The sequence below is a fragment of the Vidua chalybeata genome, chromosome Z (genome assembly GCF_026979565.1).
Source record: "Vidua chalybeata isolate OUT-0048 chromosome Z, bVidCha1 merged haplotype, whole genome shotgun sequence".
NCBI classification, from domain to species: Eukaryota; Metazoa; Chordata; class Aves; order Passeriformes; family Viduidae; genus Vidua; species Vidua chalybeata.
The window spans coordinates 31,035,678-31,058,730 of NC_071570.1; the positions used below are offsets into that span (position 1 = coordinate 31,035,678).

Sequence of the window (23,053 nt, forward strand, 5' to 3'; positions counted from 1 at the left end):
GGACACCAGATTCTGCTAATCTGTTCCTCTAAGTGACAGCAACTAAGTAGTGATGCTGCTAAAATTCTCCATGTGAGGCCTGCAGGAGCCCAACCCCTGCAGCTGTGTCCTACCAACATTACATTGGCATTGCCTTTGTTTCCAGTGGCTCTCACTTCACCCCTGTGTAAGAAGGTAAGAGCTGATGCTCAGTGACAACACCTGACCAGAAATATGGGACTCATGAACCTCACTGAAACTGCTTTATAGAAACCAATGAGGCAGGTAAACAGTCAGTCACTCCAAAACCTCCTCATGGCCTGTCTGTGGGATTTGCTGCTCTATAACTAATACCACATCATGAATCAAGTTGGATTAAATTATATGAATGCTGTAAGGAGGTCCAAAATCCATAAAATGAAAATCTCAGTGAGATGGCGGGCTACAATTTTGCGTTTTATTCAGTACAGTGCAAGTCCTTAATTCATGGGGAGTCATATGTCACACCTCTTCCTGTGCCTTTTGCAAATAAGGAAAATGTGAGACAAAAACTTCCCTGTTTAATGCACCCTGTAAGGTGAGAAGGAAAGAAGTATTGGGCCAAAAGCCAGAATTTTTAAGAGTATATCTTCCAAAGACTGTTGCTAATATTTCCACAAGGCACCATGGTCATTACTGAGTTAGACTTTTCATCCTTCTGCCAGTGAAGAGAAATCCAGTCTCCAAAGTGACATATCTAAGTCAGTTGCCTCTGCATGCCTGCGGCGTTCTGCTGTTTCTCCCAGGTCCGGAGCATCCTCTGCGCCCAGCAGGGCACCGTGACTCCTCTGGTTCTGGTCCTGCCGCTGCTCCTGGGCTCTGCGGCTCCGGGAAGGTGGGTTGGCCACCTCTACTGCCGCGTGCGAGGGACCTCGATAAAGGGGGTGAAGGAAGGACCAAATTCTCCGCGGCAGGAGCTGAGAGCATTTTATTGCTGTGCTCCCAATTCCTGCGTTGGACAATATGGCCACCCGGCCTCAGCTGCATGGGGGTTTTATAGAGGGTTGAGTGGGAGGTGTCACGGGGTCTGGGGAAGCCAATAGGGATGCAGTAGGGGATGGCACCAGGGCCCGGGGTGGTCCTGGAGCACTCCCGGGGCATGGCGTGGCCCAGGGGAACCAATAGGGGCACAGCAGGGGCGGCACCAGGGGTCCGGGGTGGCCCCGGCCGCGGGGCACAGGTAACAGCAGGAAAGGACCCACAGGAAGAGACAGGGGGGATGGGAGCCGGGCCACATGGTAGAGCAGCTCGGGGACTGGGTACTGCGGCGGGGGGGGAAACCAGGGGATACATGTGGGTACACAGAACTTGCTAAGACACACTAGAACCCCGACCTAAACCCAAAGTCCGGGATGCAACACATGCCAAACTGAAATTTCCAATTACACAATCTGCACCTCTAAATCTAAGCAGCAAACTGAGGATAACCAAGGTATCCTGAATCCAGCACTACTCTTGGCTCCCCTACAGCTGATTACTTCTAGGATGCAGCATATGTTCTGTGTGCCTCTCAGGACTGCTCTGTGTGCAGCATAAACACCTAGGTGCTCCTCCATGTGGTATCTTGGGTGTTCCTGGAAGCTCTGAGACCATTACTCTCACTGGATGGGCCTTGGAAATTACGCTATTGCTATTTTTTTCCAGAAGAACAGTCCATAATTTGAAGTAAAACCTGATCATGTCTGCATTTTAGACCAAGCACTTCATTCAGATGGGCTGTTACACCAGTGTTTTGCACTCAAAGCTCTGCATCCTGTCACATCTGCGCAGCTAGTCAGCATTCACCGGATACTCACCAACTTCCACTACATCTTCTGAGGATAAGGGATGCTAAGCCAGGAGCAGTGCCAAGCCCTTCTGCTGACCCTGGGGTCGCAGAAGTTCATGTCTCACTGTTCTTCATCTGGCACCAATGTCTCCTTAAAGTTGAAAATAAAATTTACAACAGTTGTAACTGTGGTGCAAAGTTTCAAAAATATGTGAGTTAGCTTCTCAAGTCATTGCATCAGACACAACAATATGGAGCTGCAGGAAGATTAGGAGACCTCTCTTCAAATCAGGAAACATAGCAGGCAGCCACTTGTTTGTTCCTGAGCACCATAATGCATTAACAGAGGGTCCTAAAATTGCCTGTCTCCAAATTCTCAGTGACAGAGCAGTCCAGTTTAAGTAGAGTATCAGCTGAGATGCTCAGATTTGACAAGAAATTTCTTGCTTTCATAGATCTAAAATAAATACAACTTTACAATGTAGACATAAATCTAACTTTAATGAACATTTTTTCTATTAATTCCCTTTTGTTTGGCAAACAAAAAAATTATTAGAAGAGAAGCTTGCCAGCTGAAGAAAGTATTGGCTTGCCTTGCTGCTGCCAAGCAGTTTTATTTGTAATTTTCAAGGACATTTGAACAAAAAAGGAGTAGATCACCACAAGTTAAATTTAGTTTTATAGTAAGTGTCCCTGCTTGCAGTCTAACACTGCACTCATTAGTTTCAGTGTCTGTAATTAAAAATTGCAGGGCACATGCACAGAATATTACTAGCTTTCCTTGATGAGTTCTGAACACTAATCAGTTAAAGGTTCACAGAACTGGCTTTTCCTATGCTTTGTTTTGCCTAATGTCAGATTTTGTCTGAAAACTTTTTTTAGCTTAACACACACATTAGTGATCACAGAAAGCTGTACTGGCATGGCAAAGATATATAGGTAGTGTTTCAAACTCCTGTGTCTCTACCTGAGAGCTCAGTGTTGCTTCAGGGTTAATTTTGTTGTGTCCAGCAAAAACAAGAGAGCTCAGAGGGGGCTTGTGAATAAGACAGAGTTCAGTGTTCAGAGGTGGGTACCAAGGAGACTGAAAGTGGGTGGTAGTGGAGGTTAGCAGACAGAGGCAGACATTATCAGTAGAGGCTTTTCAGCATACATTGACCAATTATCAGCTATTAGACTTGTGCTGGGGTATGCCACATTTGTCTCTTGGTTTGAACGACTTCTGTTACTCCTGGACAAACAGCTTTGTAACTGTCCTGACTCTGAGATGCCCCAGGTGGAAGGGTTGACAGGTGTGATTTAGGTTGAGCTGCAGTAGCCAGACTTTAGCTGGTCCTGGAACAAGGTGCAAGAGCAGGTGCATGGACTGCATTTAATTCTCCTCTCCTTGGGTAGCTCAACCATTATGCTCCTAGGAAAGGACCCTGTTGTGGTCGATTGCATGTGGGATCTTCATGTCCTAAGGTTTAACCAGGTGACTGCAGGAGTAGTGAAAGAAGCGTCCAACTGCCTGACTCATGAAGTACTGCATATAGTGCCCTGCTGATGAGCTGATAAGCACCTCTGATGAAGAACAAACAAAAAAAACAGAGGTGACCGGACACTGGATCTGGGAGAAAGGAGCTTGGTTTGCATGTTCAATCAATTATCTCCCTATGTTGTTCCATTGGCAGTAAGCTGTGCGAGAGAAATCCTGTCAGTGTCCTCAGACTGACTGCTGAGGCAAAGGGTTCATGCATGAAAAGCTTCAGCATCTGAGACAAATGTTAATCTCATACTCACAGGCAGACTGTTCAGAGGATAGGAAGTTTGTCTGGTCCTGACACAAAGCACACACTGCCTCACTGGGGGTTCCGCATGTGGCTGTAAGCCCAGGATATGCACACTTATATCGAACAGTTAATGGAAGACAACAGCAAAGCTTAATGAGCTTTTCACATCTTTTCTTGAAAGCACCTGCATTTTTAAAAAGAAATTCCCATATTTTTATGGAAATATTTCTGAAGATTTCTTCAGTCAAGCTCTAGGTTTCCATGTAAGTTCAAGGTAACGATATTTGCCAGCTGTGTAGTTGCAATATCTACAGAGGAACATTGAAGATCTATGTTAGTTTGGGACTCAAAAAAAGTAATTCATTATGCATAATGGTGATGTTGGCAGTGCATGCCAAATGGTTAAATCTAATGTAGCATACAGTTCCAGTAAGGCACAACAAAATTAATCTATCCCTTCCCACCAGGAGGTTTAAACAAAAGCAATGGGGAAGGAGATGCATGAAAAAAACCCACAATTCATTAATGAAATGAAGACATGTAAAATAATTAGGCTTATAAAAATAAATTAGAGGACTAAATTAACCCTTTTATTTTCTGTCCAATATGTACAAGTCAAAACCCTAGCACTGAGTGTTATGTAAATGAAACTTTAATTGTCTTCCAATTTTCTTCCATGGAGGGGATGAACAAGAAGATCAAAACAAAGCCACTAATTCCTTTGAATAACTTTATTCTGGTTTGCAGAAACTGCTCATGGTGACTGTTTGCATTCAAAGCCACACTTTGGATCTCCAGTGGGAAATTGCAAATGAATGAATTAACTCAAAGAATAAAAGAGAAACAGTTGCCACTAAACTGGTGTACACTAATTTGTGTAACTAATAATATTGAAATTAAGGGACCAACATAAATTAATGGAGGTATAGAGCTTTCTCTTGCTTTATAGGATATGCTAGTTAGAAGGCACCATTTTCTTTCCTACATAAGTTCTGTTTTCCCAGTAACACAGGTATATATTTTAAACTACTCTATGCCTTAACAGATGCTGCTTACTTTAAGGTGTAAAGGAAAGACAAATGTTTCAAAACTCACTACATTCATTCAGGATAAGAAATAACCCAGAAACACAGATCTTTGAATAAATCAAGTAATCAAGAAATTTCCTGGTCTTCTGTACTTTATTATTTTTTTTTAATTTAGCTGAAAACAACAAGGAACTTCCCCTCTATTTTCTGCTTACAGCTGTCAGCTCTGTTCTGGAGGAAAGAAACTCTAAGCACCCAGCAGTACTTAGGGGATGAGGTGAATTCAGGGCACAGGGGAGTTTTGGGAGAAGCTCTGCAATGACTGCAACTCTGAGGAGCATAGGACTCCCACCCATAGGGCTCATTCCAACTCCACCTATGTGGACCAGGACTGTAGTCTGCCTATAGCATTTCCTGGATGTGAGCAATGAGTCATGGATGTCACATGCTAGCCTTTTATCCCACTGAGTACCCAAAGCTGGAGCACTGGAATGTTTTGAAACTCATGTGAGAATTTATGGGACTATCAAGTGTATAACACAACATCAAAAGCCTAAATTGATATGCTGAGAACCTGACACTTCCTTTTCCAAAATGACTCTGCCAGCACTTAGAATGGGAGACAAGGTTGGCAGACAGCAGGAATATCACAAGAGGCAGTCTTGCAGGCAACATGCATCTAGGACCCCAAGGCAAATGTATCATACCAAACTTGGCAGCAAGTCCATATCCCAAAATGGAATTAGGATTCATAAGGCCTCAGGCAAGCAGCTGCAACAGCAGGACAGGTGACTGCACCCAGCATCCCACCACAGCAGAACCAATGCAGTAGTACATGGCACACCAGAATTCAGGTAGACAGGGCTGGTAAGTACCTAAAATGAAGCACTGCCAATGTCTTTTTTTAAGTATTACTGTTACTGAAGAAGGAAGGTATGGGGAGCTATTTAAGCAGCTTTGGTCTGAGCTAGCTGAAGCTCATTATCTTGTTCAGGAGATCCTCATGCTCTGTTCTGATCATGCCTATTTCCAATGCTCAACCTGTTGCTCCAAAGAATTTCTGCACAGGGAAATGGCACAGGGAAAAACAATGATCTTGTCCAGACTGGGGTAAGCTGAAATCTTCTCCTTGAGTTGTTTGTTCCACTTCAGGATTTCCCTTCTACCATCACAAACATTTTAGGGCTCTGATTCTTCTCAATCCACTATCCTTGTACCTTCTCAATCCAGTATCCTTGTACCTTCTCAATCCAGTATCCTTGTACCTTCACTGACTTTAAAGGAAACATTTAACTTAAAGTGCCTAGATTTTGATGTCTGAGGTAGGAGGCAAGGACATACTGATTTTGTTATGGCAATGTTTTCTTGGAAAGCCCTGAATGCAGTACAACAGGTATTGTCATTGTTTAGTGCATCTCTCTTAGTAAAAGTGGTGCATTTCTCTCTGTCCTGTCCATCCTCTTATCAAACTGCCTAAATGAGGAATACCCATACAGCTGATGAATTGGCTTTGGTGATATTGCTTCAGAGTTAGGTGGCAAGAGTTAAAATGAATGGACTCCAATGTAATTCCTTAGGTATTATGTTAGGGCCACGTGTTTCATGAGGTTGGTGGTCAGAGACAGGGACAACACACACACCTCAAAACTTCATGCAACAAACGGCCTGTTTTATTGTCCAAACTTAGTGTATATATAGGGAATTTGAAGCACCCTGGTCTCAACTGCTGATTGATCTGATCGCCACACAGCCCAGCTTCTGAACAGTGAGATGTCTGCAGCTTAGGATGGATAGGTGAAGTCCTGTGGCCGCCCTGGACCTTGGTCCTGCAGGGAAGCCCACTGCTGGCTGGTTGACAGGAGCCCAGATAGCGATGAGGATTAATCCACCGAATGACGGGACGACACCCAGAGCACTGTTGTTCTTGAGGGTTTATTGCAGGTTCAGCAGGGGTAGAGGAAGGCAGGAAGAGGCAGGGAAGATGCAGGGAGACCACCTTTTGAGAGGGAAGCTGACACTGAGAGCCTCCTCCAGAGGAGGGGTCGGGAATTATAACCGGGGAAGGAGAGGCAGGGTCAGGGTACATAGGGGCCAATGGGATAGGGGCTCATGGGAGGAGTAGGAATGGGGTGATCCAGTGGGAGAGAGGGGAAGGAGTAGTTTCGGGGAGAGAACCAATCACAGTACATATAACTAGGAACTTTCCAGAACTGGGGATGGTACAACTGGTTGATAGACATTAACAGGGGAGGGTACAACTAGTGATAGACATGGGGGAAGGAGGGAATCCTAGGACAATGCTTTTCCTTAGACCATTGTAGTGTCCCAGGGCATTCCTGGTGGATCCCCCCCAGGACCACCTCCCACAAAGTCCCTGTGCAGATTTAAATCCAACCTATCCTTGCCCACCCAAGGACTGTAATGCTACAACTCACCCTTTGAGTTATATAAAAAAAATATAAAAGTGTTCTTTGTTACCTGATAGGATGACAAAGACAACATGAGTGTTTTACTCAAATTGACAAACTTAGCTTTCTCAGTTAGCGATGTTTCTCATGTATCACTGGAGATGCAGCACTCAAAACTAGAAGCTGTTAAGTGAGAACTCAGGCTAGCTTGTCAGAGGCAATTTGCTTAGAAGTTACAAAATTAGAAATTAACACTAAAACCAAGCAACCATTTAACCCTTAGAACTCTTAGAAGATCCCAGCTACTTGGAAAACAATTTGTAAACAGGAAAAACAATTTTCAGGAGCCTACCCTCTCAGCCCCCCCAAATCACTAGGCCAGCCCAGATATATGGAGCCTTGAGGGAAGGCACGTCAGGAGATGGGCACAGGTACAAAAGAGGCTCCAATTCCCAATGTGGTTCTCCAAGCTTGTTTAATCCATGAGATGGAGGGGGAAAGACAGCCCGAACGGGAAGGATCATGGTCTTATCTAGGCTCTGGACAGGTAGGGCTTTCTGGCTCTCGGCCAACCCCAGGGGAGCAGAAAGGAAGGGACCCTGTTTATCTGATTCCAGTCACAGTGGTCCCCGAAAGGGAGGAAAGTATAGCCCGAGTGCACCGTAACACAATTTGTCCTTTTTCTTTGTGAATTGATTGAAAGACGTGAGAAAAATATGAGAACATGAGAACACTCAAGACCTTTGTGAGGGGTGTACATCTCTTCTTCCTCTTCTTCCCCTTTTGTGATGTGCTCGATGTTGTGTGCTTGACGGGGGCGTGACACCTCCTCCGGGGCCCTGAATTTCCTAAGCAGTCACTGGTGGATCAGCATAGAAACTGCGAGATGAAAAATAAATAAATTATTACATCATAAAAGTAGTGAAATATAAGTGTCCATAATTCAAATATGGAACAGAGGTAAGGACCTCAAACAAGGGCAGGGCAGTGGTTTTTAAAGGGATAGGACAAGGGTGGAGTTTAGAGTTGGGGACCAATAGCAAAGAGACTGGGGAGGAACACAAAGTGGGGATTACAATGTTCAAACCAATAAGGAGTTACAGGGGAGGGGAACAATTTAAACAAACTAATGGGGTGTCAAGGATTAGGGGTCTTCCAGGGCTGGGGTTTGGTCCAAGGTAGGATTGATAACTAAGAAGAAGGATGGGCAGAGAATAATGAGGAAGAAGGGGCATGTTTAGGATACAATAGACAACTAGGACTAAACCAATGCCTCAGAGAGAAGGGTAGGGAGTGTACAGAACAAACCACTGAGAATAACAGTACAACAAGAACACACTGCAACACCCTCTTTCTTCATTCCAGCAATTTTAACAAGAACAAAATAGGTCCTTTTGAACAAAATCAATCAGATGAAACATACTACTGCCTATATGCTTTGCTATCACCCAGGGTCTAACATTGCTGAGGGGCCTCTTTCTCACAATAAGGACTTGGAGGGCTTCTTCCAGACAAAGTCTCCACATTTATCTCAAAGGAAAGCTGTTCAGCTTTTGCAAAGCCAAATTAGCTAGTCAAAGTGACTTTATTTCATCTTTCTTGTACAGAAACACTTGGTTTTGATAACTTTACCTGCCAGTCAAAGCCATAGCCTGGCCAGGGCTATGACCTAGTGTCACAATCCACTGGTACAAGTGGGAGTCGTGATGGTTCGTTTACTGATCCCAAAAGTGCAAAAGACAAACAGCAGGGGACTATTGGTTTAATCACAACAAATGCACCTTTTATTGAGTGCCCACAGCAAATGTGATAGAAGGATTAGAAAGGAAATGAAGGGGAGAGAGAGAGAGAGAGAGAGAGAGAGAAAGAGGGGAACGGGGATGTAGCTACCAACAGAGAGACGAAATCCTCATGGTCCAGCCAATAGATCAGTTGTGTCCATCAGGGGGAGTCTCAGAGTCTCTGGTTAACTCAGGGGTCTTTTATAGTCCTCTGCCGAGGGGGGGAACCAGTAAAAGACAATGGAGAAATGAGTCTATTGAAAAATGGGTACAGACAGTCCAAAGCAGGGCAAGTTAATTTCAGCAGTGAGTGAGACCCATTGTTTTCTTGGCTGAGTAAACACACCTGCAGGAAACACTTGGCAAACATCCTGCTTCAGTGAGGCTAGCACCCTTGTGTTAGGATTATAGGAGTCTCAGTCTCAGTCCTTGGGAGGGAGCTTCAATCCCTGTCTGTCATGGTGGTCGTGAGGCAGATGAGGGATCTTCCATGGGAGATCACCGAAGTTACCCCAGAAAGTTCATTTGGCCAAGAGGTGGGAAAATTCATGGGTTATTGTGATGAGCAGGGATCGTGAAGCAGGTGTAAGCCTACAGAGCAAGCCGCTCCTTGCCAGGCCCTGCTCGAAGCAGTGTAGTGTGGCAACACAGCAAACACACCTGCAAACAATCACTTGGTGAGCATCCACCTCAACCAGGCCAGAACTCCAATTGGGGTCTTCAGGATCTTAGTCTGCCATTGCAACAGTCGTGAGGCAAAAATGAGGGGAACTTCCAACCGTCTCTTACACCTAGTCTGGGAAGGCATGATGGAACACACCTCCCAACAGTAAAGGCCACAGCTTGGCCAAAGCTGAGACCCAGACTGGGTGGGCTTCCCTTTCATATCCTCAAATAAAATCTTTCAGTAATAACTTACGGAACAGGTGGTTTGCTATCTATTCTCAGCTAAACAATCAATGATGCTATAAAGACCCTATAAGCAACTATAACTACATACACATGTAAATAAATCTCTTGAAAGCACCATTTAGCCTCCCATTATAAATAAACCAATCTAAAACTATACACCCAGATAATCTGTAGTACTATAGAACAGAGATAACAAAAGTGAATCACTTTGACATCTAAAGGACACTTACAAAGTTGTCTCTTGAGGCAGGAAGGAATCTAAATTATTTATTTTAGATTTTGAAATCCTGTAACCAAAATGGTAAGATTTTTGGGAGAGGAAAAAAGAATCTCAGGTTGTTGGAGTAAAGAGGATGTCTGCAGAGTGTACAAAAGCAAAACCAATAAGCATTCTACCACAAGTCTTAACTCATATTCTGTAAACAGTAGCCCATATTTGAAATACTGACTTAACACTTTTATAGTGACTGCAATAGGGCTAGTTAACAAAGACATGACATATGAATCAGTTTCAACCCCAGCACATTCAAATGCTGCAGTCTTCCCTTTTGAGGAAGGGGCTGTTAAACTAGCCCTATCCTTTCTTTCACTCAGCATCAGTTTATTAGTCTGTAGGGTACGAGAACTTTGGTAGAGTTAGAGCAGTAACAGGCAAGGCAGCTGTGAGGTTTTGCTAGGTATGTGGAGTAAGAACCCAGCACTGCCTTTTTTGGTATCATTTGGTCCTCCCACAGCCCTGGGAAACTTGCAATTGATGGTCAGAGATGTAGGAAGGCTTGGAGAGGCTGCAGTGGTGGCAGGATTTGGCAGGGCTGCTGGCAGCAAAGCAGCTGCAGCATTCTCACAGAGTTATGCAGGACAACAATGGTTCTGGCTTTCTTTGATGGTATTTCTTGTGTTCCTTGACAGCATATATTACAGGGAAGCCTGTAGCTCCGGCAGAGGTGGTGCGGTAGGGATAATGGCCCTGCTTCTAGGTATGATGTCTGCAGGAGCACCTGGTGATGTAATTCCCAGACTCTCCCATGGAGGCAGGGTAGGGGGTGGGGCCACATCCACTAGAGGCAAAGCCATGCTCCACAGAGGTTGGACTGGGGGCGGGGAGGCGGAGCCCCACCCCTCCAAATAGGTTTGGAGCTGGGCCATTTGGTCTCAGGAGGAGGCTGTCTTAGTGCTTCCATGGTGATGGGAGGTGTGGGCTGCTCTGGTGGGGCAGTTGCTGTACCTGCAAGGTGTGGCGCCATGGCTGTGGGATTCTCACCCAACTGATGGTGCAGGGAGGTGCCGGAGCGGCCGCCTCGTGGTCTGGTCACACAGAGCAGGGCAGTGCAGTGTGCCCACCCACACCAACAACATGGTTCCACCCAGCACAGCAGCCCAGTGCAGGCAGTGCGTGGGTGGCCCTGGGGACCATGTGGCACTGTGGGATGGTCCTGGGGTGCTTGGCTGCTGCGGTGGCACAGCCTAACCCGGGATGATAGCTCAGGGTGGCTGGAAGGGGACTCAGCCCAGCACAGCGGTGCTGGGTGGGTGCCATGGCTGTGTTGGCTTCTGCCCTGCCATGCACTGGCTCATGTGGCTGAATAGTGCAATCTAGCATGCTGCCCATTCAAGCACCAGCAGCCGCCGTGGTGCAAGCAGCAAGCGGACTGTCTATGCCAGCCGTACCCCTGCTGCTTTCCAAGGCTGCACCACTGGCCGGGGAACTGCCTGCACATGCTGAGGTGTCAGCACCACGTGGGCTCTTGCCGCCTGCTGGGATTCAGCTGTCCTTCCTGGCCCCGCTGCTCATGTGGCTGTTGCTCCTGCACGTGATGCCTTTTCAGTGCTGTATGGCACAACGCAGCTGCTTTTCCCAGCACCCAGTCCTCACTATGCGTCTTGGTTTTTATCTGTATTATTAAGTTCAATATTTGTTTCCAAGGTCTTAGGATTTTAACTGCACTATTGTCACCCCTGTAAGCTGCATCCATTATATATTTACCAGTCTGTGTCCTTGTATGTCTATTTAATGCATTCTCTTTGGTAGGTTCCAATCCTCTATTTCTAGTTCAGATTATTAGATCTAATAAATTCTCTTCTTCAAAATCTATGTCCTGTTCCCTTAGAAAGTTACTCCATACCTGCATCGCTGGATGTTCTTCCACAGAGATGGATTCTACTATGTTTTCCAGTGGAGTTTTTCTTCTATTTAAAATGGGTATATACAAAGGAAATACAGATTTTTTTTATCAGCTTTCTGCCGCAAAACAACTCTGCTCACTGTATAATTTGGGTGGGTCTCCATGCACGCCTCTGGTAATTTCCAGCTTTTTGCTGGTCTGGCTGCTCTCCACGGACGTCACCACATGGTACGTTAAGGCCACGTGTCTCATGGGGCCAGTAGTCAAAGACAGGGACAACACACACACCTCAAAGCTTCATGCAACAAACAGCCTGTTTTATTGTCCAAACCTAGTATATATAGGGAGTTTGAAACACCCTGATCTCAACTGCTGATTGATCTGATCCCCACACAGCTGAGCAGTGAGATGTCTGCTGCTTAGGATGGAATGTGATAGGTGAAGTCCCTGCGTAAATTTAAATCCAAACTATCCATGCCCACCCAGGGACTGTAATGCTACATGTAGGTACTCACTTCGTTCATTGTACTTGATTAAGCAGATATTTAAAATATAAATTTGAAAACAATATTTTTATTTCATATTTATTGAGTGATGGTGGCATATCATTAAACTGGATCTGTGCCCTCTGCATAAATAATCTAATGGGCACTCCAAAGCTGGTGACTAGAAAATTCAAGAATATAGAGGTTAAAATTGCTAGGTCATAGATGCAGCCAGAAGTCCTCTTCGTCTGGAAAACTATTTGACTATTCTTCATTTTTAAGGTACAACTCAACCTCTTAATTGCAAAGATTTGCCAAGATGAGCATGATATATCAAAGATAACAGTGACACTTTCGTAAAGATACCCTATTTTAGAAGAAAATAATAGTCTTACAGAGATGACTCAAGGTAATAGAAGTGTAGAGGTGAACACTGGTGAAAAATCTCAGAAAGATTAAAGAGCATGCCTCTAAAAATACTACATAGATGACAGCTCAGCTGAAGTGCCTCTACCCCAATGGATGCAGTTGTGGGTAACAATCAGGAGGAGCTGGAAGTCACTGTGCTGCTAAAAGGATATGAACTAGTTATCATCTCTGAAAGATGGTGGGATGAATCTTGTGATGAGTGTGGCTACTGATGGCTACAGGCTGTTCAGAAGGGATTGCGCTCTACATCAAGAAATGAATGGAATATGAAGGGGTCTCTCTGAAGAACAGCTGCAAACAGATTGAGATTTTTTGTGTGAGAATCAGAGAATGAGGTAACAGAAGGAAGCTTTTGGATTGTGCCTTTTACAGGCCCCCTGATCACTGAGAATCTATTGACTACAAAATCTTGCTCCAGCTATGGGAGGCATCATGCTCACAGGACCTTGTTCTGCTGGGGAACTTCAACCCCCAACATCTCTGGTGAGCTGTAGGCAATCCAGGGGACTGCTGGAATGCAGAGAGGATAACTTCTTAAGACAGGTAGTTCACAGCCCTGCAGAGGGGATCTGTTACTGAACCTGAGGGTCACCAGTGCAAGTGAGCTTATGGGTGACATTGAGGTAAGAGGCAACCAGAGCTGCACTGGAAATGCAGTGAATTAGTGCAGTGAACTGGTGCAGTGTCTGCATGAGTGGACAAGTGAAAACCTATGGATGATGTTTATCTGGATTTATGTAATGTCTTTGACATGGTCCCACCCAACATTCTGAAGTCCAAACTGAATCCAAACAGATTTCAAGGGTGTACTTGTTGGTGTATAAGGAATTGGATCAATGGACAGAGCCAGAGAGTTGTGAAAAATACGCTTTCAAATGAAGATCAGTGACAAGTAGTATCCCTAAGGTATCTATACTGGACCCAGGATTGTTTAATATTTTCATCAGTGATACTGTGGGGTCGAGTGCACCCTCAGCAGATTTGCAGATGACCCCAAGCTGCGTGGTGCTATTGGCACACCTGAAGGATGAGATGTCATCCAGAGAGACCTGGACAAGCACAAGAAGTGGCCCAAGTACTCGTAAGTTTTAACAAGGCCAAGAACAAGGTCCTGCACCTGGATAGGAGCAACCCCAGTATCAATATAGCTGGGGGTTGAAGGGATTGAGAGCAACCCTACCGAGAAGGACTTGGGGGTGCTCTTGGATGAAAAGCTGGACATGACTAACAACGTACACTGACAGCCCAGAGAGCCAGCTATATCCTGGGGTGAATCCAAAGACTGAGTAGGCTGAGGGAGAGGACTCTGCCCCTCTGCTCTGCTCTGGTGAGATCCCACTAGGAGTGTTGCATCCAGCTCTGCAGTCCTCAGCACATGAAAGGCATCAGCTTGCTGGAGCAAGGCTAAAGGACACCACAGAAATGATCAGAGGGCTGGAGCACTTCTCCTGTATAGAAGGACTAAGAGAGTTGGGGCTCTTTAGCCTGAAGAGAAAACATTCCAGGGAGATCTTAATTCCCCAGTACTTAAAGATGCTTTATAAGAAATATGGGTACAGGATTTTAGCAGGGTCAATTGCAACAGGAGAAGAACTAATGGTTTTAAACCAAAAGAGGGTAGATTCAGACTAGGTATAAGGAATCAATTTTTTACAGGGAGGGTGGTGAAACAGTGGAACAGGCTGACCAGAAAGGTGGTAGATGCCCCATTCTTGGGGCTCATTCAAAGTCATATTGGAAAGAACTCTGAACCACCTCAACTACTTGAAGATGTCCCATTGAAACAGAGTGAAAATTTAACAAGGTAAAAATTCTTCTGGATTTAGGTGAAATGTGCTACTTTGAGCTTGCTAAAATATGCTGTTTAGTCTGGTAACTGCAGCACTAGCAAAACTGCCCCAGCTAAGGAGAAAGAATGCAAATTTCCAAGCTAAAGAGATAAGAGATAAGGAAGACTCTTCAGACCTTGAAACAGACAGCGCAGAGTGACCCAGGAGTTTTTTCTGTACTTTCTGACAAAAACTGAGTACAAGTGTAACTAGCTGTAAGTGTAACATGAAATCAGAAGAATGAATATGCATGAAATTATTGTGAAATTCTATGAATATGTAAATTAGCTAGAGTAATAAAAAAAGATCAGGTGTTTTCAGGGGCATGCATGTTCTTTGAAAGGGAAAAATCCCTTACATGCCTCCAGCACTGAATAAACATACCATCCCTACAATTCTTTATAGGAATTGTAGGGTCTTAATTTTTTCATCGCAATTCACCGTAACAGAAGTAAAGATCCCTTCCAAACTAAAGTGTTTCATGATTCTATGATTTTAATGTTTCACACAACTTTGGGTGTCCACTTCCTCCTCTACAGTCATGACCCTCTTCTTTTCTGCTGCTTTTGCTGCTTCATGACTCATATCCCGGCACAGGTGTCTGTTACTCTCAGCTCTCCATCACAGCTGTTCCATTCTCCTCTCAGTGCTGATCCTAGCATGGCAGTAAATTGATTATTGACTTCATCAGGAGTAGGATTGCATTCATTACCAGTCACAGCTCTGTCCTCCCTTGTTCATGCATCAACGAAGTCCTGGACCCTGGTGCTGGTGAATTCCAGAGTACAGCCAACTTCTCACTAAACTCCAGTGTTTTGCCATGTCTCTAAATAAAGAAGAAAAGTGAAATATGGAAAGCAGCACTTCTGTGGAAACTTCTGAATTTCCACTTTCACATATCATTAGCAGAGAAAAGAAAGACCAACCCAGATTGGCTGTCAAATTCACTTGAGTTTTCAAGGTCAGGACTTAGGGAAGACAGTTTATTTGGACATTGAGCAAATCATATCTAGGACCTAATGAGATAAGACAAATTTGGCAGCAATGTTGTTCTCAGAATGCCACTTTGGAAGAAATCCTTGTGAGATGGGGTCCCCAGCCAAATAAAAGTGTTACTCTGACAGCTGAGCAGACACCAACAAGATGAGAAGAGCTTGTTCCTCCTTCCCCATTACTGGCCTTTCCTGGAGCCAAAAGAGTGTGATGTAGTTTACAGCACATCATGGACTGTCCTGAAAGATGTTTTGTCATGCTGACCCAGAGCTGGAGTATCCACCAGGGAAATCTGGTGGTTTTTGCCTTTTTCATTTCAAGGCTAGGAAACAATTGGGAAACTGGTGGAGAACGTCCAATCTGATATGTCTGATAGTCTTTGGAGGCCACTGTAGACTCTCTGTTTGCTCTGTAAAGCAAAGAAGCCAGAGGCTGAGACTGTGTTCCTAAATCTACTTAAAATTACAAATCACCAGCTGGCAGATGATTATAGTGTACAGCCTTTCTTCCATCAAACTAATGGAACTTTTGAAATTAATGAATAGGACCCTGAAAAATTCCCAAAGCCTTGTTTTATTTTTAAATTAACACAATTTTCAATGACATGATAGATAAAGGCCTAAATGCTGCCATTAGTTATACACACATATCCCTACTGCACACAGATTTTTGCTTTAAATGCTAAATAATGCCATGGAAGTATGACATGCAAGGATCTGCACATTACTTCTTTGTAAGATAGAAAAATTCTGCAAAAAAATGGACATTTTTTTATCTATTCACATGAAAGATTAGTATGAATCTTTTGACTTCAAACTGGTTTATATTTATTGTTTTATATAGTTATTCTAGGCATTTGCATCCTCAATAGTTACTTAAAATCTGCACTTGTCAAAACCCGTCAATTATTGCTTCAGTCACAACTTGCACAGTCACTGAGATATCAGAGAAAGAAATTTTAAACTCATTTGGATGTCAGAATTTCACAGTAGAAACCTATCTCTGTGGATATCAGTGTCACCCTTTCAAGGAATACTATGTGAGGTGGTTTGAAAGAAACTTCTCCTGGGTGAGCAGCTCATTGGACAAGAGAGGGTAATGGTAGGTGTCCGGGGAGTCTGTCTTGTGGCAGGAAGAGGATATTGCAGAAAAATAGGGTTGGCACTAAGGAAAATGAGATAGGAAAATATATCTCAAGTGAATGTCTTGGCACGAGAATAGCTAGATCAGTAAATTCAAAAAAGAGCCTTGTATTACTTTACTTGCAGCCAACAGTATAAAGATATCTCTGCTGTTGGCCGGAAAAGACCCAGAAAACCACACAAGAAGTCAAGTTCCTGGTCTTTGAACACTTTGAGAAATGGCAGATCAGGGAAAACCATTGTTCCAGCAACACACAGACAGAACTGAGGGGTGAAGGCTGATCTGTGCACAAAAAGTACATGGCACCCTCTCTGGTCCAGTTACAGAATGCTGGGCCAGGAGCAGCCCTGCCTCACCATTTGCTGCTCAGCACATGAGTGGAAGGGTAAAGCCTCCTGGAAATGGTACAAATCCTACAAAGCTGACACCAGTGATGGGATGCCAGTGGTGTAAATGAGGCCATAAAGGGATGTATAGGTGATGACTCCTATCTACATAGATATTTTTAACTTGTTTAAGTAACCTTTAGTTCCAATTTATAGAAAATTTCTTTCACACCATCATAATTAGTTTCTCTCTGCACTCACCTGTCATTTCATTTTCATGCTCTTTTTGGACTGCAGTATCAATTCAGGAAATAAACACTAACTAAAAAAGAAAAAAAAAAATTAGTTACACCCATGTGTCCTGGTTTAGGGCAAATCTGGGAGAAAATCTTCAAAAGGGGCTACCCCAGAAAGCCAACCTATGCAGCTCCTCCCCCTCAACCAGTTTGGGAAAAATTTCCTCAGAGAGAAGTGGAAAAAAACCTGTTTATTTAACAGGCAAAGCACTCCCCAGCACACAAAATGAACAATACCAGATGACAAAACTAATTTGCCGCTCTAAAGAGATGACAAATTCAGAAAGTCTGTCTGGTGGGTGGTGTCTCTGTTTTCAGTCCCTCCAGTGCTGGGAAAGGCTGCTGCTGCCCACAGTAGGCCCTGGTGGGCCACAAAGTGCGAGCTCTCGGTGTTTCCCCAGGTCCCAGTCCAGAGCAGGTTTGACTGGATCCAAGAACAGGGAAAGAAAAACAGTCCAGGGAAAACTTGGACTGCCTCAGCTAGCTAAACTAACTAAAAAGCAAAGGAGGGCTCTGTTCTGCTCTGTCCGTGCCCAGACAACACAGTCCAGGGCAGAATGTGGAAGAGTGTTGCTTTTAGAGGAGTGAGTGCAGGCTGACAACAACTCTGTGGTTCTTCTTCTCCCCACCTTTGCTCTCAGAGCCCATCTTGACGTCACAGAATATAATATCCAGCATAAACAGAACAGACAGCTGGGGATAGAAGCATCATAAAGTCACCCTAGGACATCATGTTTCTTAAAACTATAATTTTTTCAAAGTAAAGCACAGGGATAGTCTGCCTCGGGTTAGATCTAGAGCTAATGGGAAATTGAGAGTTGGTTGGACATAGCAAGGAGGTCCCACGACTCCAGGAATTGAGGCAGAGCATCTCTCCAGCAGGCTGCAAAGTCTCCCAGTCAGTAGCAGCCCTGCTTGGGTTGCCTGTTGGACATACTTCCCCTCTTTACTGCCATCCTGAAAACACCATACAGACCAACACCCCAACCCTCTATATTTTGCTTTGTTTTCTAGCTGGAGAGTGCATCTGAAAGCTACCACTAATAGTCTTTCTTCTGGTATAGGTAAGGGACCATGCTAGGCCAGAAGAACAGTTAAGTGAAAGGAATGTGTGTAACAGCCTTAGGAGATAACCATAGATTATCTAGATATATGTCTCTATGCTTACCAAGATGCTTACACATTAGAAAGTGTAAACAATACTCAAAGTTTTAAAACAGCTATTTTAGGAGGAAAAAAAAGCCTTTCTAGAAAGACCTCCAACTAGCAACCAGGACCCAAACCACATACATTAAGAAACTGGAAGCCAGGCAGTATTTGGGTAGCAGCATGAAGTAATACAACTCAACCAGGTAAAATGATTCTTTGTCATCAAGGATAGAGTGCTGTGGATGTGGGTCAGGGAAGTGCTGTATTTACCACTACGAATAAATAAAATTCACAGATCTAACAGTTGTAAAGATATGCTTCCTCTTACTTTATACTTTAGCGCATCTTTTATTGCTTTCCCCTTTTTACTGGCTGAAATACTCCAACAAAGAGAAGTAAATGTTGGTCAGAACAAGAAAAGTAGGGTTCATATTTTTCTCCACTGTAATATAAAGAGTATATTACACAATTTCTAACATGGTCAACGTCTGCTTATTTTTCCAAGTTAGAAAAGAAGCCAGAAGTAGGCACATAGTTCAAATCAACATCTGGTCTGTGGCTGGTGCTGGTTTTGGCTTTTGTGACAATGGATTGTGCTTTAATGATTGTAGTCTGATAGAGAAGGATGGGATCATTCCATCTAAAAAGGGCAAGAGAATCTTTGGCAGCAGGCTGGTCAGTTTGGTGAGATAGGTTTTAAAATGAAGGAGTCAGATGATGAGGTCCAAAGTCGCAATGCTTGTGCCATCTCTTCCTCCTGGGCAATAGGTAATTTCAACCAGTGCGGTGACAGATGTTCCTTGACTGCTTCTCAAGATGAGAATCATAGGGCTAACCACATCAAGTGTGTGTATGGTTGCGGCGTTCTCTCTTTCTCCACAGTCCGGGGCAGCTCCAACGCCCTCCAGCGCCACCACCCCCCGGACTTCCGGGTTCGCCACTTCTCTCCTGCGTGCCGCTGGCACCGGCACGCGGGTTGGGGTCTGCCGGGTTCTCTCGCCCATGCTACAGGATCCGAGGTAAAGAGGGAAGGAATGTCCAGAACACCCACAAGGAAGGCAGGAAGGCTTTATTGTCACTGAGAGCTGTGGTGGGGGGGTAGCGACCTGCACTTCCCACTCCACGTGGGGGAAATGGCGCCGGAACCCGTGAGGGAGTGGGATGATATAGGGGATGTGATAGGGAGGGTAGATGCGCCCCCCCCCCCCCCCCCCCCCCCAGTCCGTGCGGGTGATGCGATGATGACGTAGGACAGTGACCAACCCGAGAACTGCAGGGGTGGGCACCAAGCCTTGGGCTGAGTGGGATTGTGGGGATGGGGTGGCGGACACGGGGGTTCCCGGGGCCGGATGGGGGAGTGGTCACAGGAGTGGCAGAGGGGAAAGCCCAACAGCAGGCAGCATGGGGCCAGACACCGCAGGGAGGGGAGCAACACGGGGGAAACGTGGGGGTACCCAGGACTCGGCTAGCTAACACAAATAAGAACCCCTAAAATCCAATCCCAGGATGCAACATATGGTTATGATGAATCCTCCAAAACCCTTTTCTGGGGAAGCTGGATGCTTGATTACCTTTCTGAAGTGGCTGTACATAAAAATACACACAGCATGGGGAATAAACAGCAAGAACTAGAAATCTCTATGTGCGGTAGCAGGGCCACAATCTCATTGCAATTACAAGACATGGTGGGATAGCTCACAAAATTACAATGTTGTCATGGGTGGCTATGTATTTTCTAGAAAGGACAGGTCAGTGAGGTGTGGAATTGCTCTTGGTGTGAGAGAGCAACTGGAATGTATCAAGCTCTACTCAAGCATAGATGAAAGAATTGAGAGCTTATGGGTAAGAATTAAGGTACAGGCTAATAGAGGTGACACTATTGTGAGTGTTCAATACAGGCTACCTGAATGAAGTTCATGGGGCTTTCTGTGAACAGCTAGAAGTAACCTCACAATCACAGGTCCTGATTCTCTTGGGGAACTTCAACCACCCTGGTATTGTTGGAGAGACAACACAACTCAGCACACACAAGAACTTTCTGCAGATCATTGAAGCTAACTTTCTGATGTAAGTTGTGGAGGAACCAACAAGGAAGGTGTATTGCTGGATCTTGTACTAACAAACCAGGAAGGACATGTTGAAGATGTGAATGTCAGGAGCAGACATGACTGCAGTGATCATGAGACAGTGGAAACTGGGACCCTGCATGGAGGAAGCAAAGCAATAAGCAGGACTAGAACTCCAAACTCCTAGAAAACTTCAACCATTTCAAAGACCTATTTAGAGGAATTCCCTAGGAGATAAGGGAGTCCAGGAGAGCTGGTCAATATTCAAGCATCACTTCCTCCAAGCTCAAGACCAGTGTATTCCCATGAATCAGAAATAGTTCATGGGCAAGAGACCTGTATGAATGAGCGGGGAGTTTCTAGTTAATCTGGGTTGGAAGAAAGAAATTTATGGAATATGGAAAAAGGAACAGGTCGCATGGGAGGGCTGTAGGAACATCGTTGGTATGAAGGGATGTGAAAAGGAAGGACAAGGCCTGCTTGGAATTGAGTCTGGCAAGGGATATCAAGGACTAGAAGGGCTTCTAAAAGTACATCAGCAGCAAAAGGAATACTATGGAAAATGTGGTGCCACTGCTAAATCAGATGGATGTCATGGTGAGGGAAGACACAGAGAAGGCAGAATTGCTGAATGCCTTATTTGCCTCAGTTTTTACTGCTGCTTCCTTAGGAAACCTAGATCGTGGAGGTAAGAGAGGGAGGCTGGAGAAGGGAAGATTTCCCCTTGGTTGTGGAGGGCTGGGTGAAATATCAGCTGAGGAGACTGAACACACATAAATCCATGAGCCTTGATAGGATACACCCATGGGTATTAGGGAGCTGGCAGATGTTGTTAGCTGCTGTCCATCACCTTTGAAAAATCATGGAGAACTGAAGAGGTGCCAAATGACTGGAGGAAAGCTGCCATTCAGCAGGACCTTGATAGGCTGAAAAGCTGAGCAGAGAAAATCCCAATGAGGCTCAACAAGGGCAAGTGCAGGGTCCTGCACCTGGGGAGGAATAACCCCAAGTACCAGCACAGGCTGGGGCTGCCCCACTAAAGAGCAGCTCTGTGGAGAAGGACCTGGGAGTCTTGGTGGATCACAGGGTGACAATGAGCCAGCAGTGTGGCCTTGTGGCCAGGAGGCCCAGTGGGATCCTGGGCTCCACTGGGAAGAGTGTGGCCAGCAGGTCAAGGGAACTGATCCTCCCCCTCTACTGGGCCCTGGTGAGGGCACATCTGGAGTGCTGTGTCCAGTTCTGGGCTCCTCAGTGCTAGAGAGACAAGGAGCACCTGGAGAGTGTCTGGCAAAGGGTCACAAAGATGATGAGGGGTCTGGAGCATCTCTCTTATGAGGAGAGACTGAGAGAGCTGGGCCTGTTTAGTCTAGAGAAGAGAAGACTGAGAGGGGATTTCATCAATGCATATAAATAACTGAAAGGTGGATGCCAAGAGGATGGTGCCAGACTCTTTGCAGTGGTGCCCAGATACAGGATGAGGAGCAATGGTCATAAACAAAACCACAAGAAGTTCCACCTCAGCTTGAGGAAGAACTTTATATTAAGGGTGGCAGAGCACTAGAACAAGCAGCCCAAGGAGGTCATGGATTCTCCCTCTCTGGAGACACTCAAAACCCAGCTGGACATGTTACTGTGCCACCTGCTCTGGGTGATCCTCCCTTGGTAGTGCAGTTGGACAAGATGATCTCCAGGAGTCCTTTCCAACCATAATGATTCTCTGATTCTGGGATTCAAGGATTCAGGATTAAGGCTCATGTCTTATGACCAGCACTCGGATAGTAGAAGTGTTCAATTAGATGTGAGGCATCTTGTAACAGAGGTCAGCATTGCAGATTTTTCAGGAAAAAAATTAAGAAAGAGGACACTTGCATATGAAAAGACAATGTTGAAAACAATTTTTGTCTCCCATTACTTTTGATAGACTGGCAAGCAGCAAGTAGTAAATGGGTAGTAGACAAGCTTTACCTTCCTTCAAGGAATTCAGAACCATCAACATGATACTGTACTTTTCTTTTATAAATAAAGCACTTCAGAAATTAACTTCATTTAAACTCCCTGTTTGGAGTTTGGTTGCTGCATAATTATAGTGTGAGGTTATGGTTACTGCTGCTGCAAGGTATGTAAATAAATGCAGATTTGCTCAAAAACTTCACTGCTAGCAGAAATGGGCAGGAGAGAGTTCCCACTCCTGCACAACCATTGCTGTACAGGGACTGATCTTGTAAGAAGTAAGAAATTACCCAAGTTTTTTGATACTGCTGACATACCTGATAGGCAGCAAGAGAAGATGGACTGACACAGTCATCTTGTTAAAACAGCTTTCCTTTGATTTAGTGGCAGATAATTCCCCATGATTTCAGTGGATATAGTTCTTTGCTAGAACTCATCGGAGAGAAGAGTGGTTTTTTAAAATGGTTTCGAAGACTGCTGTTTCATTTAGCTAGCCCACTTCAATACGTCTTGTAGCTACTGCTCAAATTACTGCAATTTTCTGATAAATTCAATAAGGAGTCCTGAGTCTAAGAGC

The 23,053-nt window shown here is 44.8% G+C and overlaps 1 long non-coding RNA gene across 4 annotated transcripts in view; it reads right to left on the reverse strand.

The window, feature by feature from the left end:
* Positions 1–6,502: 6,502 nt before the first annotated feature.
* The window catches only part of LOC128782513 (uncharacterized), a 52,308-nt gene continuing 35,757 nt past the window's right edge, over positions 6,503–23,053 (reverse strand). For 3 of the 4 annotated variants that reach the window (XR_008428817.1, XR_008428820.1, XR_008428819.1), the window contains 4 exons: positions 17,277–17,337; positions 15,266–15,379; positions 8,885–8,986; positions 6,503–7,873 (listed from right to left, as the gene is read on the reverse strand). This is a non-coding gene — a long non-coding RNA (uncharacterized LOC128782513). The remainder of the gene's footprint in view (positions 7,874–8,884; positions 8,987–15,265; positions 15,380–17,276; positions 17,338–23,053) is intronic. The other variant, XR_008428818.1, reaches the window with a different exon arrangement.